Source organism: Globicephala melas, chromosome 2 (assembly GCF_963455315.2).
Source record: "Globicephala melas chromosome 2, mGloMel1.2, whole genome shotgun sequence".
In the NCBI taxonomy this organism is placed as follows: domain Eukaryota; kingdom Metazoa; phylum Chordata; class Mammalia; order Artiodactyla; family Delphinidae; genus Globicephala; species Globicephala melas.
This window is the reverse complement of record NC_083315.2, coordinates 76,657,960-76,677,286: the sequence shown is the minus strand read 5'-3', so window position 1 is coordinate 76,677,286 and position 19,327 is coordinate 76,657,960. Positions and strand designations below refer to the sequence as shown.

General features: G+C 37.2%; 1 protein-coding gene across 3 annotated transcripts in view; it reads right to left on the bottom strand.

Annotated features, from left to right (window-relative positions):
* Positions 1-19,327, bottom strand: part of ZNF280D (zinc finger protein 280D) — a 291,340-nt gene that overhangs the window by 154,098 nt on the left and 117,915 nt on the right. The window contains exon 3 of one of the 3 annotated variants that reach the window (XM_060294220.2): positions 7,811-7,905. The exons of 1 other annotated variant lie outside the window; for it this stretch is intronic. The gene's annotated coding sequence lies outside the window, so the exon portion shown is untranslated. Of the gene's footprint in view, positions 1-1,158; positions 1,178-7,810; positions 7,906-19,327 lie in introns of those variants that run through there. One more of the 3 variants, XM_060294223.2, reaches the window with a different exon arrangement.

The following is a 19,327-nucleotide window of genomic DNA, read 5'->3' as shown; positions in this document are numbered from 1 at the left end:
AATGTCAATCAAAACTGCATTTCTGTCAGGAGATAGTTTCCAATTCACAAAATGTATATTTTTTACATTGGAATCCTTGCTGTCCACACTTCCCTGTCAACATATTTTTAAAAATCCATTTCTAAAAATGAAAGGATTGATAATTCTGACATTGAGCAACAACCCTCTATGCCAGCCAGCCTGGTACAGGAAAGTTTAAATCTAATCCTCACATCACTCTGTATATAACATAAGTGCAGTTGATATTGCAAAATCCTAAGGTGGTACTCTTTTTAATTACACTTAAACTAGCTGGTATGGCCAGTACTGCTTCAGAGGATATAAAAAGAATAGCAGCTAAGCTTGCATAGAGCAGAGGTATGCTCTAGAAAGAACAAAAAAGTCAACGGACTTAGTGTGGAATGCAAGGCTTAAAAATTCCATAAATTCAGGAAGGAAAGCAAGAGTTTACTTATAGGCATTTAGAAAGATTTTGCCTTCTCACCAGGAAGTGCTCACATACTAAACTTTAGGTTTGTTTGCCTACAGGTATGTTTATATAATTTTAACTATTAATAAAATGTGAGTAACAACTTGCGTTCTTTTTACACAAGGCAAGCTAGATCTTTTTACACAAGTGGGCAATGTTTATCTTGGTGTTCAATGTTTATCTTGGGTGTTCCTTAATTTCCATTTCCTCTGTTTCCTTTCCCAGTGTTCCTTCCTCGAGAAACAATATTTTTAAAAATGTGATTTACACAAAGATGTTAATGACAACTTACTTATTTCCAAAGAAATATAGGCATTTAAAAGGAGGCCACAGTAACACAGAGGAATAAATTATTACTGATGAAATTTCCCTGTGCATCTAGATCAGAGGTATACTTCAGGGCCTTCCTGAATCCACATTTTTTTCCCACAGTAAAGCAGGCCCTGCTATAGACCCAGAGACATAAAAAATTGACTTGCAGAACTGCATAATGAGTATGTTTAGCTGAAGGAAGGGGAGTTCCTAGATCACAATCTCAATATCAGTCAAGAACAACTGTTTTCCTTTAAATCTGAAACTTATGAGAATGATTAGGTGATAGAAAAGACATTAATGGTTCTGATCATAGAATCAGAAGACATAAAGATGTTGCATGCAACATACACAGGTAGAAATTAACAACTTCAGACCTCCTTCTGTGAGTGGCGCTTCTGGTTCTGCCTTTTCATCATAATGCTCTCAATTGCAACTGTCAGCTGGGTTTCCTTGGTTCAAATATCCATAATAATACCTGAAAGGGTTCTCTAACTTGGAGGTTCACAAAAATAATAAAGCATTTATTTGAGAATGACTTATCCTAAACTATGGAAGAAGAATTAGATACAGATTTTCAGTTTGAGCATAGTGGAATAAAATTGGCATTTCCTCCTTCCCCTCTAGGAAATCACACTAAAGAAGAATGAGAAAGAGAAATACAAGCTAGGATGCATGTGAAATCCTAAGCCACAAATAGATAGAAGGGCTGCCAAAAGCAGTGAAGATCAAACAGGATGTGGGAGGAAGCAGAAGGGGATGCCTGTGAATGCAAATCCCTGAGAGAGCGGGCGCTGCCCCAAGATGAGGAGCATGCCCAAGATAAAGAACTAAAATCCTCATGCGTCCTAACTGGGACAAGCTGTGTGGAATAGTGACAGGAGTTTGATTCTGAGAAGCAGGGCTAACAGGACTGAACAAGGACTCATATGATGAGCCATATTTTAAAAAACAGCCTGTTGGTGAGGCAGAGGATTAGAAAAAGATTCTGAATGCTATGAATCTTACAAACTGCCTATTTCTGTTGGCCAGGGAGAGGTTAACAGTTAAATGGACTCTCACACTTAACTGAGGGCTCTAGGGAGAATGCTGCTAGCCTTGGACACGGCTTTAGCATCCCTAACATATGAATCATTTGGAAATAGCTGGTCAAGGAGAAGCCCACTTAAACCAACATGAGAAATCAAAACTAAACCATCCAGGATCTATATAAAAGTATTACAAGAAAAGAGGAGAAAAAGAATAAGAAGAAATGCAGATGAACACTGATCAAAGCAGTATATTCATGAAACAGATGAAAAATTTGACCAAGTGTTTGCCACGGATTTAAACAGTTAATGGAGCAATTTATCTATAAAACAAGAACCCAAATATACATACAATATGTTTAAGAGCCTTAAAAAGGAAGGGAAAGAAAATCAATTATGCCAAAAGCTGGTTCTTTGAAAATATCAATAAAATTGATAATCCCCTAGCCAGGCTAAGAAAAAGGGAGAGGACACAAATTACTAATTTCAGAAATAAAAGAGGGGACATCACTACAGATCCCATGGACATTAAGGGATAATAAAGGAAGAATTTGAATAACTCTATGCCTACAAATTTGATAACCCAAATGCAATGGACCAATTTCTTGAAAGACACAATCTGCAAACATTCATACAAGAAGAAATAGATGATCTGAATTGGCCTATATTTATTAAAGAAATTGAATGAATAATTAATAACCTTCCAAATCAGAAAGCACCAGGCCCAGACAGGGTAACTCGTGAAATATATCAAACATTTAAGCAAGATATTATGCCAATTGTCTACAATCTCTTTCAGAAGATAGAAGCAGAGGGAATACTTCCTCATTCTATGAGGCCAGCATTACCCTAATCAAAACCAGTCCCAGACATTACAAGAAAAGAAAACTATAAACCAATATCTTTTATGAATACAGAGCAAAAATCTTCAACAAAATATTGGCAAATAAATCCAAATACCTATAAAAAGTATTATACACCATGACCAAGTGGGATTTATCCCAGATATGCAAGGCAGGTACAGCTTTTGAAAGTTAATTAATATAACATCATATGAACAGGCTAAAAAAGAAAAAGCACAGGATCATATCAATAGATACAGAAAAAGCATTTGACAAAATCAAAGAAAAACTCAGGAAGAGAAGAATAGAGTGGAAGGGAACTGCCTCAATATGATAAAGAATAACTACCAAAAAACCTACAGCTAACATACTTAATGGTAAGAAACTAGAAGTTTTCCTGCTAAGATCAGGAACAAGGATGTCCCTTCTTACCACCTATTTTCAACACCATACTAGAAGTCCTAGTTAAGGCAGTAAGACGAGAAAAAAAAAGTATACAGATTGGAAAGGAAGAAATAAAATTATCTTTGTTTGCAGGTGACGTGATTGTCTATGTAGAAAATTCAAAAGAATCAATAAAAAACTTCTGGAACTAAGGAACAATTACAACAAGGTTGTAGGATAAAAGATTAATATACAAAAGTCAGTTGCTTTCCTATATACTAGCAATGAATAAGTGGAATTTGAAATTAAAAACACAATACCATTTACATTAGTACTCCAAAAAAACAAAATAGTTAAGTACAAATCTAATAAAATAGGTACAAGATCTATCTGAGGCAAACTATGAAAAACTAAATAAATAGAGAAATAGTCCATGTTCAATACTGAGGGAGACTCAATACTGTCAAGATATCAGTTCTTCCCAACTTCATCTATGATCCAATGAAATCCCAATCAAAATCCCAGAAAGTTATTTTTTGGATATAGAAAAACTGATTCTAGTGTTTATACGGAGAGACTAAGGACTCAGAATAGTCAACACAATATTGAAGGAGAAGAACAAAGTTGGAATGCTGAAACTACCAGATTTCAAGTATTACTATAAGGCTATAGTAATCAAGACAGTGTAGTAATGGCGAAAGAATCAACAAATAGATGAATGGAACAGAAAGAGAGCCCAGAAGTAAACACACATAAATATAGTCAACTGGGGGAGTTCCCTGGTGGCCTAGTGGTTAGGATTCTGGGCTTTCACTGCTCTGGCCCAGGTTCAATCCCTGGTCAGGGAACCGAGATTCCACAAGCTGTGTGGCCATAAAACAAAAACACAACAAAATATAGTCAATTGATCTTTGACATAAGGAACAAAGACAATACAATGGAGAAAAATAGTCTTTTCAACAAACAATGTTGGGATAACTGGACATCCACATGCAAAACCATGAATCTAGACAAAGAAATTACATTACATTAATTACATTAAATTACATTAATTCAAAATGAATCATATACCTAGATGTAAAATGCAAAACTATGAAATGTATGTAAAAGTAGAAGATAATACAGGAGAAAACCTAGTTGACTTTGGGCAGGATGATAGCTTTTTAGATATAACACCAAAGGCACGATCTATAAAAGAAATAATTGGTAAGCTGAATTTCATTAAAATTTAAAACTGCTCTGTGAAAGACAACATCAAGAGTGAGAAGACAAGCCACAGACTGAGAGAAAAATATTTGCAAAAGACATATATGATAAAGGACTGTCATACAAAATATACAAAAGGCTCTTAAAACTCAACAATAAGAAGATAACCTGATTTTAAAATGTGCCAAAGACCTTAACAGACACATCACCAAAGAAGATATACAGATGACAAATAAGCATATGAAAAGATTCTCCACATCATATGTCATCAGGGAATGGAAATTAAAACAACAATGAGATACCACTATAAACCTATTAGAATGGTCAAAATCCAGAACACTGACAATACCAAGTGTTAGCAAGGATGTGGAGCAACATTTATTGCTGATGGGAAAACAAAATGGTACAACTACTTTGGAAGACAGTTTGGCAGTTTCTTATAAAGCTAAATATACTCTTACCATACAATCCAGCAATTACGTTCCTTGGCATTTACGGTGAAAACCATAATGTGAAATGCGGTGAAAACTTATGTCCATGCAAAATCCTGCACAAGGATGTTTATAACAGCTTTATTAATAATTGCTAGAACTTGGAAGCAACCAAGATGTATCTCAGTAGGTGAATGTTGAAATAAACTGTAGTACATCCAGACAATGGAATATTATTCAGCGCTAAAAAGAAATGAGCTATTAAGCCATAAAAGGACACAGACTTCCCTGGTGGCACAGTGGTTAAGAATCTGCCTGCCAATGCAGGGGACAGGGGTTTGAGCCCTGGTCCGGGAAGATTCTGCATGCCACAGAACAACTAAGCCGGTGTGCCACAACTACTGAGCCTTCACTCTAGAGCCTGCAAGCCACAACTACTGAGCCCGTGTGCCACAACTACTGAAGCCCACACACCTAGAGCCCGTGCTCCACAACAAGAGAAGCCATTGCAATGAGAAGCAACGCAACGTATACTTCGTGCACCGCAATGAAGAGTAGACCCCGCTCGCCGCAACTAGAGAAAGCCCACGTGCAGCAACCAACGCAGCCAATAAATAAATAAATAAGGACATGGAGGAAACTTAAATGCATATTATTAAGTGAAATGCATATTATTAAGTGAAAGAAGCCAACTGAAAGACTACATATTGTATAATTCCAAGTATATGACATTCTGGAAAACGGAGACAGTAAAAAATCTGTGATTGTCAGGGGTTGGGGCAGAGAGAGGATGAATAAGCAGAGCACAGAAGTTTTTAGGGCAGTGAAAATACTCTGTATGATACCATAATGATGGATACATGTTATTTTACAGTTGTCCAAACCCATACAATCTACAACACCAAGAATGAACCCAGATGTAAACGAGTGACTACGATGTGTCAGTGTAGGTTCATCAATTGTAACAAATGCACCACTGGTGGGGGATGTTGATAATGGGGGAGGCTATGCATGTGTGGAGGCAGGGAGTGTATGGGAAATCTCTGTGCCTCCTTTTTAACTTTGCTATGAACTGAAAACTGCTCTGAAAAAGAAAAAGTCTTAAAAAAAGAAAGGAAGAGATTCTGACATATGCTACAACATGGATGAACCTTGAAGATAGTATGCTAAACAAAATAAGGCAGTCACAGAAAGACAAATATTGCATAATTCCACTTATGTGAGGTACCTAGAGTAGTCAAATTCATAGAGATGGAAAGTAGAATGGTGGTTGTCAGGGGCTGGGGGAGGGGGTTAGGAATGAGGAGTTAGTATTTAACGAGTACAGAGTTTCAGTTGTGGAAGACAAAAAAGTTCTGGAGATGGATGGTGTAGATGGTGCACAACAATATGAATGTACATAATGCCACAGAACCATTCACTTAAAAGTAGTTAAAATGGTAAATATTATATATATTTTACCACATTATTATTATTTTTTTAATAAAGAGCAAAAGGCAGAGATACAAGATTCAGGAGGAAAGAGACAACAAAATGAATGAAACACGAGTTGGAAGATCTCTAGGGGGAATAGTGGCTTTAAAAATATCAGAAATGGAGTAAAAATGGGAAGTAGACCAGGAGAGACCAGATACTGATGAGAATGCAAAAAGGAACATAGAGGTTAGATAGAGCAAGCAAAATGAATGAAAATAAATATAATTTAAAATGATTAGAGATACAATGATATCTAGAGAAGACAGGCAAGTGAGATACAACATACACTTACTTAATATCCCTATATAATGGATCAGAACAAATATTTGAAATATTACTGAAGAAACGTTCATTTTGAAGGGGTATGTCAGGTCTCAGAAAAAAAAACTGACACATTATCGTCGACACAGGTATATCCTGATACAATTGATGAACTGTGAAGATAAAGAAATAATCCTTTGGACAACCAGGCAGAAATAATGAGTCATCTACAAAGGGTAAAAACAAAACAGGCTGACATCAGACTTCTCCACAACAATATCCAATTCCAGAAGACTGGAGAAATGCCTCTAAAATTATCAAGGAAAGAAATCGTGACCCAAGAAATTTATATCATCCAAGTTGTTATTCAAATATAAAGACAACAAATGATATTTAATATTCATTAATGCTGTGGAAATGTTGGGAAAATATTTGCAATTCATATCACAAATTGCTGTTTTTTAATCTGTAAAGAATCTTACTTTTTAAACAACTACAAACACAAGAACTATATGCTAACAATTTTAAAGACTTAGACCACATGGAAAGTTTCTTGAAAAATATATGTGTACCATATGAGATGTGACTGAAGAAGAAATTAAAGTTTGAATAGTCCTGCAAATATTAAATATATTAAAGCAATTGTTTAAAATCTTCCCACAAAGAAGAGATTAGATAATATGAGTAGTTAGAAAGATATATTTTTCTGGCAATCAGGAGAAATGTCAGGGCTAACACATGTCCATATGTTACTAGAGAACATGTAAAGTAGAAAAATAACTATGAAAATAATTGTGAAAGCATTAAAACAAATCATGAGGTATATATTAACAAAAGCTATTGCTGTTCTGAAAGGCTCAGTTGGCAATTTGCCCAGCCTGGGCTGCTTGCATGCTGATGTGTTAAAGAGCTGTCCTTTGGGGCAGACGTTGCTCCATCAGACCAATCATAAACCACTCCTTCACACTTCTGCCAGGAAGCAGGACCCCTTAGTAAGTAGCACTATGGAAATGAATGAATTATGATACAGAAAATAAGGAAATGGGGTGGAAAGGAGATGTTTGCAAAGTTTGGGGCGGGGGGTGAAAGTACTATTCCCAAAGATTTCTAGGTATTTTTGGTTTATGAGAAAGGTAAAGGTATCCCATTTTTCTATTTCGAGTATGTATTACATTTATTTTCAAAGCTCATCCCCATCTTTATTTTCAATAGGGCTCAATCATTTATGAGGCATCATTTTTAGGATACAGGATGAAGTTTAGTGGCTGAACTAGGTGCATAAACAAAGGGGGCTCAAGCCTCTTCCTACATGTAAATATCTCTTCGTCCGGTAGCACCATTGCAAAAAGTAACCTCATTGAACCACTTGAACAAATTTCAAAAGGAACTTCAACCACTCACCTGGACACAAGCTGGAGGCTCATTTGTCCAAACTGCATGTTCCTCAACTAAATATATTCTCTCATTATGGACAGCAACTCCAGATTCATTTTGCCCTAAAGTAAAGAGAATTGAATAAAAAGAGAAGAAAAAAAACCCCCTATAGATAAATCAACAGATGAATGGGCAAAGAATTTGAACAGTTTACATAAAAGGAAATATAAATGGCTCTAAAACTTATAAGAAAAGATGTTTAATCTCATAATGAGAAAGGCAAAATAAAATTAAACTGAAACATCATGGTTAACCCCACAAGTTGGAAAAGATCACAAAGCTTGGTAACACTGTATTAATGAGAGTGTGTGAAAGAGGCATTTTCATACACTGCTGATAGGAACATAAATTAGTACAACCTCTATGTAGGGTAATTTAGCAATATTTATCAAAATTACAAACACATATACTCTTAGAATCAATAATTCTACCTCTAGGAATTTATCCTATAGATTACTTACATATGTACAAAAAACTTACAACTCATTACATCAATGTAGAGTTGATTAAATAAATTATGAGGCATCCATTCAATGGAATACTATGCTGCTGAAGAAAGATGGGTAAAATTATTATTGATACAGAATTAATCCCAAGATATAGTTTAGTGAAAAAAATAAGCTTCAGAGTACATGGAAAATTATCATTTGCATAAAAACTGTGTGTACATTTGCACATATATGCATTGAAGCATATATAAGATATTGGTAATATTAGTTACCTCTGAGGAGGGGAATTAAGTTACTGGATAAGAGTTAAATAGAACTTATTATTGTCTACTCTTGTACTTTTGGAATTTTAAAACGTGAATTCACTAACTAGAAAGAAAAAGAGAGGGTATAAGCAATGTGTGTTTCTGTTGTTTACAACTATTATCTTTTCTGGGGAATTTATGAATACTCTTAGCCAGGAGTGGCTAAGGGAAGTGTCCTGGGCCACTCTCTCCTTTTACTAACCGAGTTTTGGGTTATTTACCACCTTCTTCTGAGTCTCTCCCTATCTAAATTCCCATGATAGCCTGAGTCAGAGAGAGTTTCTGTGCAGCAAGGCTTTTAAGATTTCAAATAATTCTTTTGCTTAGTCACATGCAAACGCTCAAAAATTCATACTTTATACAGAAGTCTTCATAAAGTTCTAACTATATCTGCTTTTTAATTGCGTTTAACTTAAGGAGGTTTCTTTCTATTTGTTTCAGTCTTCCAAATTAGCAATACTTCCCTTCTCTGGGATAATCCATATTTTAATTTTTTTATAGCAATGAGACAAAAATTCAGGACTCTAAAAAAACAGAAACTGGTTATTAATACGCCTTTTTATTTTCCATCAAATCCAGTGTCCAAACAATAATTATATTTATACATACACTTTTCAGCTTTTTGCTGAAAGGTGGAAAACTTCAATTGTCCAAGCACTCTAGGCTCTGAGTTTCTGTGGCTTGCTCATGACTGAAAGTAGACTGTAGAGGGGGTATCAAAAACCTACAGGTAATCCCTGTAGGATATTTCTAGGCTATTGCTCTAGCAAATTGGAGGGATATCCTGACCCCTTACATTTTAAAAAATGTAATCTTTCGTGAGGTAGAGATTGTAGCCTTCTAATGAAATTTACTTAAAATCTCCTGATGCCCTGTTAAGCCTCCACCAATGGCAAAGTCTCATTAGACCTGCCCATGCTAAAGCCTATTTGATATTAAAACAAAAGAAAAGGTCTCTGCCTAAGTAGATTAGGGAGACAAAATCAAGCAGTCCAGACTTCTAAACAAGGGGACTTTAAACATGGAATTTGCATATATTATTCATTCTCTCTCCATTCAAACAAGCAGATATTGCTCAGTGAACTCTGGCCTATGCTTAAAAACAATGGTTTTTAATATCCCTCTTTCCATGGCTGCCACCAGAAAAATTCCTGGCTCCACTGGGGATTTTCAGAGTAACACCCTCTCAAGACTCTCCTTTCTCTAAAATGCCACTTGGAACTTTGTAAGTGGAATGGTTTCTTTGCCTCTATATGGCAAGTTTCCACTCAGTACAATCCATATCTGCTTCTCTGTTTGGCATTTTCCCTCTCATCTTAGCTTCTGGTTAAAAGAGTAACTTCCAGGTCAAATTTAATTTAATAAAGTATTAAACACTGTAAAGAAGTCGTGGAATCACTTGTTGCCAATGGGGAGGGGGTTGGGGGGAGGAAAGGACTGGGAGTGTGGGATTAGCAGATGTAAACTATTATATATAGGATGGATAAAAACAAGGTCCTATTGTATAGCACAGGGAATGATATGCAATATCCTGTGATTAAACCATACTGGAAAAGAATATTAAACAATAAAAAAGAATCGGGGCTTCCCTGGTGGCGCAGTGGTTAAGAATCTGCCTGCCAATGCAGGGGACACAGGTTCGAGCCTTGGTCCTGGAAGATCCCACATGCCGCGGAGCAACTAAGCCTATGCACCACAACTACTGAGCCTGTGCTCTAGAGCCCGCGAGCCACAACTACTGAGCCCACACGCCTAGAGCCCGTGCTCCACAACAACAGAAGCCAACAGAATGAGAAGCCCGCGCACCGCAACAAAGAGTAGCCCCTGCTCGCCACAACTAAAGCCTGCACGCAGCAACAAAGACCAAACACAGCCAAAAAAATAAAATAAGGGCTTCCCTGGTGGCGCAGTGGTTGGGAGTCCGCCTGCCTATGCAGGGGACGCAGGTTCGTGCCCCGGTCCGGGAGGATCCCACGTGCCGCGGAAAGGCTGGGCCCGTGGCCCATGGCCGCTGGGCCTGCGCATCCGGAGCCTGTGCTCCGCAGCGGGAGAGGCCACAGTGGTGAGAGGCCCGCATACTGCAAAAAAATAAATAAATAAAATAAAATAAAATAAAATTGAAAAAAAAAAGTCTAGATGTGTATAACTGAGTCACTTTGCTGTACAGCAGAGATTGGCACAACATTGTAAATCAACTCTACTTCAATTTAAAAATATAAAATTTTTTTAGAAGGTAGAGAAGTCATGGGATCTATGTTGTACCCTGTGTAACACTATTAAGCACCCTCTATTCCACTTGGCTATAGCTACCTTGAATTTTGTGATTAAAATGTTCTAAGTGTCTTCATGTTCTATAATGTGATCATCTGCTCTTCGAGTCATATCATTTTCCACCTTGATTTAGTGCCTTTGTCCCTCCATGTCCATGTCTGCATTTTGTTTATAAGTGGGTGGTGTTCCTCTCATCCCTGGATGAACACTTAGGAGGGTCTCATTACCATTCTGACCACTCTAAGGTACTACAATGAATAGTGTCATTTTAAACATAAATGTGGTCTCGATTCAGAAATTAGAATATCCTTATTCAGAAATAATCACAACTCTTAACTTCACTTAATGTCCATACCTGCTTTTCTTAAACTGGAAAAAGAAGTATTTTAATAGCCTTTTCAGATAATTGTGGATATTCTTTGATACTATGCCAAAACTTGATAATTAATAGTTTCTTTTTTTTTAACATCTTTATTGGAGTATAATTGCTTTACAATGGTGTGTTAATTTCTGCTGTATAACAAAGTGAGTCAGCTATACGTATACATATAGCTCCATATCCCCTCCCTCTTACGTCTCACTCCCACCCTCCCTATCCCACCTCTATAGGTGGTCACAAAGCACTGAGATGATCTCCCTGTGCTATGCTGCTGCTTCCCACTAGCTATCTGTTTTACATTTGGCAGTGTATATATGTCCATGCCACTCTCTTACTTCATCCCAGCTTACCCTTCCTCCTCCCCATATCCTCAAGTCCATTCTCTATGTCTGCATCTTTATTCCTGTCCTGCCCCTAGGTTCTTCAGAATCTTTTTTTTTCTTCGATTCCATATATATGTGTTAGCATATGGTATTTGTTTTTCTCTTTCTGACTTACTTCACTCTGTACGACAGACTCTCGGTCCATCCACCTCACTACAAATAACTCAATTTCATTTCTTTTTAAGGCTGAGTAATATTCCATTGTACATATGTGCCACATCTTCTTTATCCATTCATCTGTTGATGGACACTTAGGTTGCTTCAACGTCCTGGCTATTGTAAATACTGCTGCAATGAATACTGTGGTACATGACTCTTTCTGAATTATGGTTTTCTCAGGGTATGTGCCCAGTAGTGGGATTTCTGGGTCATACAGTAGTTCTATTTTTAGTTTTTTAAGGAACCTCCATACTGTTCTCCATAGTGGCTGTATCAATTTACATTCCCACCAACAGTGCAAGAGGGTTCCCTTTTCTTCACACCCTCTCCAGCATTTATTGTTTGTAAATTTTTTGATGATGGCCATTCTGACTGGTGTGAGGTGATATCTCATTGTAGTTTTTTGGGTTTTTTTTTTTTTTTGCTGTATGCGGGCCTCTCACTGTTGTGGCCTCTCCCATTGCAGAGCACAGGCTCCGGACGCGCAGGCTCAGCGGCCATGGCTCACGGGCCCAGCCGCTCTGCGGCATGTGGCATCTTCCCAGACCGGGGCACGAACCCGTGTCCCCTGCATCGGCAGGCGGACTCTCAACCACTGCGCCACCAGGTAAGCCCCTCATTGTAGTTTTGATTTGCATTTCCATGATGATTAGTCATGTTGAGATCCTTTCATGTGTTTCTTGACAATCTGTATATCTTCTTGGAAGAAATGTCTATTTAGGTCTTCTGCTCATTTTTGGATTGGGTTGTTTCTTTTTTTGATATTGAACTGCATGAGCTGCGTGTATATTTTGGAGATTAATCCTTTGTCAGTTGCTTCATTTGTAAATATTTTCTCCTATTCTGAGGGTTGTCTTTTTGTCTTGTTTATGGTTTCCTTTGCTGACAAAAGCTTTTAAGTTTCATTAGGTCCCATTTGTTTATTTTTGTTTTTATTTCCATTTCTCTAGGAGGTGGGTCAAAACGATCTTGCTGTGATTTATGTCATAGAGTGTTCTGCCTGTGTTTTCCTCTAAGAGTTTGATAGTGTCTGGTCTTACATTTAGGTCTTTAATCCATTTTGAGTTTATTTTTGTGTATAGTGTTAAGGAATGTTCTAATTTCATTCTTTTACATGTAGCTGTCCAGTTTTCCCAGCACCACTTACTGAAGAGGCTGTCTTTTCTCCATTGTATATTCTCGCCTCCTTTATCAAAGATAAAGTGACCACATGTGTGGGGAGTTATCCCCGGACTTTCTATCCTGTTCCATTGATCTATATTTCTGTTTTGGTGCCAGTACCATACTGTCTTGATTACTGTAGCTAGAAGTATAGCGTGAAGTCAGGGATCCTGATTCCTCCAGCTCCATTTTTCTTTCTCAAGATTGCTTTGGCTATTCAGGGTCCTTTGTGTTTCCATACACTTTGGGAAATTTTTTGTTCTAATTCTATGAAGAATGCCATTGGTAGTTTGATAGGGATTGCATTGAATCTGTAGTTTCCTTTGGGGAGTACAGTCATTTTCAAAATATTGATTCTTTCAATCCAAGAACATGGTATATTTTTCCATCTGTTTATGTCATCTTTGATTTCTTTCATCAGTGTTTTATAGTTTTCTGAGTACAAGTCTCTTGCCTCCTTAGGTAGGTTTATTCATAGGCATTTTATTCTTTTTGTTGCAATGGTAAATGGGAGTGTTTCCTTAATTTCTCTTTCTGTTTTTTCATTGTTAGTGCGTAGCAATGCCAGAGATTTATGCACATTAATTTTGTATCCTGCAAACTTACCAAATTCACTGATTAGTTCAAGTAGTTTTCTGGTAGCATCTTTATGATTCTCCATGTATAGTATCATGTCATTTGCAAACAGTGACAGTTTTACTTCTTCTTTTCCTGTTTGGATTCCTTTTATTTTTTTTTCCTCTCTGACTGCTGTGGCTAAAACTTCCAAAATTATGTTGAATAACAGTGGTAAACTATAATCTCTTCAAATATTTTCTCAGTCCCTTTCTTTTTCTCTTCTTCTGGGACCCCTATAATTCAAATGTTGGTGCGTTTAATGTTGTTTCAGAGGTCTCTGAGACTGTCCTCAATTCTTTTCATTCCTTTTCCTTTATTCTGCTCTGCAGTATTTATTTCCGCTATTTCATCTTCCAGGTCACTTATCCATTCTTCTGCCTCAGTTATTCTGCTATTCATTCCTTCTAGAGAATTCTTTATTTCATTTATTGTGTTGTACATCATTGTTTGTTTGTTCTTTTCTTCTTCTAGGTCCTTGTTAAACATTTCTTGTATTTTCTCCAGTCTTTTTTTTTGTGGGGGGGACATGGGCTTAGTCGCTCTGTGGCATGTGGGATCTTCACCTGTGTCCCCTGCATTGGCAGGCATATTCTTTTTTTTTTTTTTTAACTTTTGAATTTTATTTTTTTATACAGCAGGTTCTTATTAGTTATCCGTTTTATACACATTAGTGTATGTCAATCCAGGTCTCCCATTTCACCACACCACCACCCTCCCTGCCACTTTCCTCCATTGGTGTCCATACGTTTGTTCTCTACATCTGTGTTTCTATTTCTGCCCTGCAAACCGGTTCATCTGTACCATTCTTCCAGGTTCCATATATATGCGTTTATATACAATATTTGTTTTTCTCTTTCTGACTTACTTCACTCTGTATGACAGTCTCTAGATCCATCCATGTCTCTACAAATGACCCAATTTCATTCCTTTTTATGGCGAGTAATATTCCATTGTATATATGTACCACATCTTCTTTATCCATTCGTCTGTCGATGGGCATTTAGGTTGCTTCCATGACCTGGCTTTTGTAAATAGTGCTGCAATGAACATTGGGGTACATGTGTCTTTTTGAATTATGGTTTTCCCTGGGTATAGGCCAGGCAGTGGGATTGCTGGGTCATATGGTAATTCTATTTTTACTTTTTTAAGGAACCTCCATACTGTTGTTCTCCATAGTGGCTGTATCAATTTACATTCCCACCAATAGTGCAAGAGGGTTCCCTTCTCTCCACAACCCCTGCAGCATTTGTTGTGTGTAGATTTTCTGATGATGCCCATTGTACTGGTGTGAGGTGATACCTCATTGTAGTTTTGATTTGCATTTCTCTAATAATTAGTGATGTTGAACAGTTTTTCATGTGCTTCTTGGCCATCTGTATGTCTTCTTTGGAGAAAAGTCTATTTAGGTCTTCTGCCCATTTTTGGATTGGGTTGTTTGTTTTTTTAATATTGAGCTGCATGAGCTGTTTATATATTTTGGAGATTAATCCTTTGTCCATTGATTTGTTTGCAAATATTTTCTCCCATTCTGAGGGTTGTCTTTTTATCTTGTTTGTAGTTTCCTTTCCTTTGCAAAAGCTTTTAAGTTTCATTAGGTCCCATTTGTTTATTTTTGTGTTTTTTTCCATTACTCTAGGAGGTGGATCAAAAAAGATCTTGCTGTGATTGATGTCAAAGACTGTTCTTCCTATGTTTTCCTCTAAGAGTTTTATAGTGTCCGGTCTTACGTTTATGTCTTTAATCCATTTTGAGTTTAGTTTTTGTATAGTATTAGGGAGTGTTCTAATTTCATTCTTCTACATGTAGCTGTCCAGTTTTCCCAGCACCACTTATTGAACAGGCTGTCTTTTCTCCACTGTATATTCTTGCCTCCTTTATCAAAGATAAGGTGAGCATAGGTGTGTGGGTTTATCTCTGGGCTTTCTATCCTGTTCTATTGATCTATATTGCTGTTTTTGTGCCAGTACCATATTGTCTTGATTACTGTAGCTTTGTAGTATAATCTGAAGTCAGGGAGTCTGATTCCTCCAGCTCCGTTTTTGTCCCTCAAGACTCCTTTGGCTATTTGGGGTCTTTTTCGTCTCCATACAAATTTTAAGACTTTTTGTTCTGTAAAAAATGCCATTGGTAATTTGATAGGGATTGCATTGAATCTGTAGATTGCTTTGGGTAGTATAGTCATTTTCCCAATGTTGATTCTTCCAATCCAAGAACATGGTATATCTCTCCATCTGTTCATATCATCTTTAATTTCTTTCATCAGTGTCTTATGGTTTTATGCATACAGGTCTTTTGTCTCCCTAGGTAGGTTTGTTGCTAGGTATTTTATTCTTTTTGTTGCAATGGTAAATGGGAGTGTTTCCTTAATTTCTCTTGCAGATTTTTCATCATTAGTGTATAGGAATGCAAGAGATTTCTGTGCATTAATTTTGTATCCTGAAACTTTACCAAATTCATTGATTAACTCTAGTAGTTTTCTGGTGGCATGTTTAGGATTCTCTATGTATAGTATCATGTCATCTGCAAACACTGACAGTTTTACTTCTTCTTTTCCAATCTGTATTCATTTTATTTCTTTTTCTTCTCTGATTGCCATGACTAGGACTTCAAAACTATGTTGAATAATAGTGTTGAGAGTGGACATCCTTGTCTTGTTCCTGATCTTAGAGGAAATGCTTTCAGTTTTTCACCATTGAGAATGATGTTTGCTTTGGGTTTGTCATATGTGGCCTTTGTTATGTTGAGGTAGGTTCCCTCTATGCCCACTTTCTGGAGAGTTTTTATCATAAATCAGTGTTGAAGCCCTCATAGAATGAGTTTGGGAGTGTTCCTTTCTCTGCAAGTTTTTGGAAGAGTTTGAGAAGGATGGGTGTTAGCTCTTCTCTAAATGTTTGATAGAATTCACCTGTGAAGCCATCTGGTCCTGGACTTTTGTTTGTTGGAAGATTTTTAATCACAGTTTCAATTTCATTATTTGTGATTGGTCTGTTCATATTTTCTATTTCTTCCTGGTTCAGACTTGGAAGGTGATACCTTTCTAAGAATTTGTCCATTTCTTCCAGGTTTTCCATTTTATTGGCATAGAGTTGCTTGTAGTAGTCTCTTAGGATGCTTTGTATTTCTGTGGTGCCTGTTGTAACTTCTCCTTTTTCATTTCTAATTTTATTGATTTGAGTCCTCTCCCTCTTTTTCTTGATGGCTAATGGTTTATCAGTATTGTTTATCTTCTCAAAGAACCAGCTTTTAGTTTTATTGATCTTTGCTGTTGTCTTCTTTGTTTCTATTTCATTTATTTCTGCTCTGATCTTTATGATTTCTTTCCTTCTGCTAACTTTGGGTTTTGTTTGTTCTTCTTTCTCTTGTTCCTTTAGGTGTAAGGTTAGATTGTTTATTTGTGTTGTTTGTTGCTTCTTGAGGTAGGCTTGTATTGCTATAAACTTCCCTCTTAGAACTGCTTTTGCTGCATCTCATAGGTTTTGGATCGTCATGTGTTCATTTTAATTTGTCTCTAGGTATTTTTTGATTTCTTCTTTGATTTCTTCAGTGATCTCTTGGTTATTTAGTAATATATTGTGTAGCCTCCATGTGTTCGTGTTTTTTATGTTTTTTTCCCTGTAATTGATTTCTAATCTCATAGCATTATGGTCAGAAAATATGCTTGATACGATTTCAATTTTCTTAAATCTACTGAGGATTGATTTGTGATCCAAGATATGATCTATCCTGGAGAATATTCCATGCACACTTGAAAAGAAAGAGTAATCTGCTGTTTTTGGATGGAATGTTCTATAAATATCAATTAAATCTATCTGGTCTATTGTGTCATTTAAAGCTTGTGTTTCCTTTTTAATTTTTTGTTTGGATGATCTGTCTGTTGGTGTAAGTGAAGTGTTAAAGTCCCCCACTGTTACTGTGTTACTGTCTATTTCCTCTTTTATAGCTGTAAGCACTTGCCTTATGTATTGAGGTGCTCCTATTTTCAAGATTTGGGATCATCTTTACTATCATTACTCTGAATTCTGTTTTAGGTAGACTGCCTATTTCCTCTTCACTTTTTTGGTCTCGTGGGTTTTTACCTTGCTCCTTCATCTGCTGTGTATTTCTCTGTCTTCTCATTTTGCTTATCTTACTGTGTTTGGGGTCTCCTTTTCACAGGCTGCAGGTTCATAGTTCCCGTTGTTTTTGGTGTCAGCCTCCAGTGGGTAAGGTTGGTTCAATGGGTTGTGTAGGCTTCCTGGTGGAGGGGAGTGGTGCCTGTGTTCTGGTGGATGAGGCTGGATCTTGTCTCTCTGGTGAGTAGGACCACGTCCAGTGGTGTGTTTTGGGGGTGTCTGTGAACTTATTATGATTTTTTTCAGCCTCTCTGCTAATGGGTGGGTTTGTGTTCCTGTCTTGCTAGTTGTTTGGCATGGGGTTTCCAACACTGAAGCTTGCTGGTCATTGAGTGGAGCTGGGTCTTAGCGTTGACACGGAGATCTCTGGGTGAGCTCTCGCCGATTGATATTATGAGGGACCGGGAGGTCTCTGGTGGACCAATGTCCTGAACTCGGCTCTCCCACCTCAGAGGCTCAGGACTCCCACCTGGCTGGAGCACCAAGACCCTGTCAGCCACACAGCCAGGTTCATGGGGAGTTTCTTGCCTTTTGGGAAGTCTGAGGTCTTCTGCCAGTGTTCAATGGGTGTTCTGTAGGAATTGTTCCACATGTAGATGTATTTTTGATGTATTTGCGGGGAGGAAAGTGATCTCCATGTCTTACTCCTCCACCATCTTGAAGGTCCTCCTGACAATTAATAGCTTCTTAAATGTTAGTTACAGTATGGAATCTGAAACCATACAAGTGAACATTGATACTGTTACATTAGAGTCCATTATGCCTGTTTTTATTTTTATTTTATTTTATTTTATCCATTTATTTTTGGCCATGCCCCATGGCCTGCAAGATCTTTGTTCCCCAACTAGGTATTGAACCTGGGCCTCGGCAGTGAAAGCACCGAGTGCTAACCACTGGACTGCCAGGGAATTTCCCCAATGGATATTTTTAAAAATCATGCATTAATCATTTGGAGAATATTAGTTCACTGAATGATATAGATTTTCCAAATATTGACATATTATACAATATCAAAAATCACATCAGTTACCATCATCACAAATCTCATCAGGAAAACCTTTAAATATGTTGAAGCTATCAAGTTTATGGTGGTAAATACAACTCTTCTAAAGTTCTACTTTTTGGTTGAAAGCTCAAATTTTATTATTGGCAACAAATATTTTCAGTTGTTTTCCTTGAAATGACAATCTCACTTCATTCATTTGAGAAAACGTTCACCAAAAATGCAAGTCTGACTAATCATAGTTGTCCATTTATCAGTTGTTGTTTCAAGTATAAATGCTTCATGGGAAAAAAAGCCTGCTAATTCAGCCCCCAACTCAAATAATTGCCTAAGTGCTTTCCCTCAAAACAGAACAGCATCTAGAAGTGGACAGCTCTCCCCATGAAATCTTTATTCTTTTTGCCTTTTCACTACTTGCTTTTTTTCTCCATTAATGCACAGGAAGACAATGCTCCTTATCTCTGGCAACTTAATCTACTGTTAAGGCCATAGATACACAACAAAAGTCCCTAGATTGTCTTGCTAAGGTGGCTTTTAGATAATAGAATTGCTTTAGATTACTAATTGGCTGAACAAGGAGGAGTGTGTCCCATAGCAAATTCCCTCTGTTGTACCTGGATCAACACCTCTGGTATTGTAGCAAA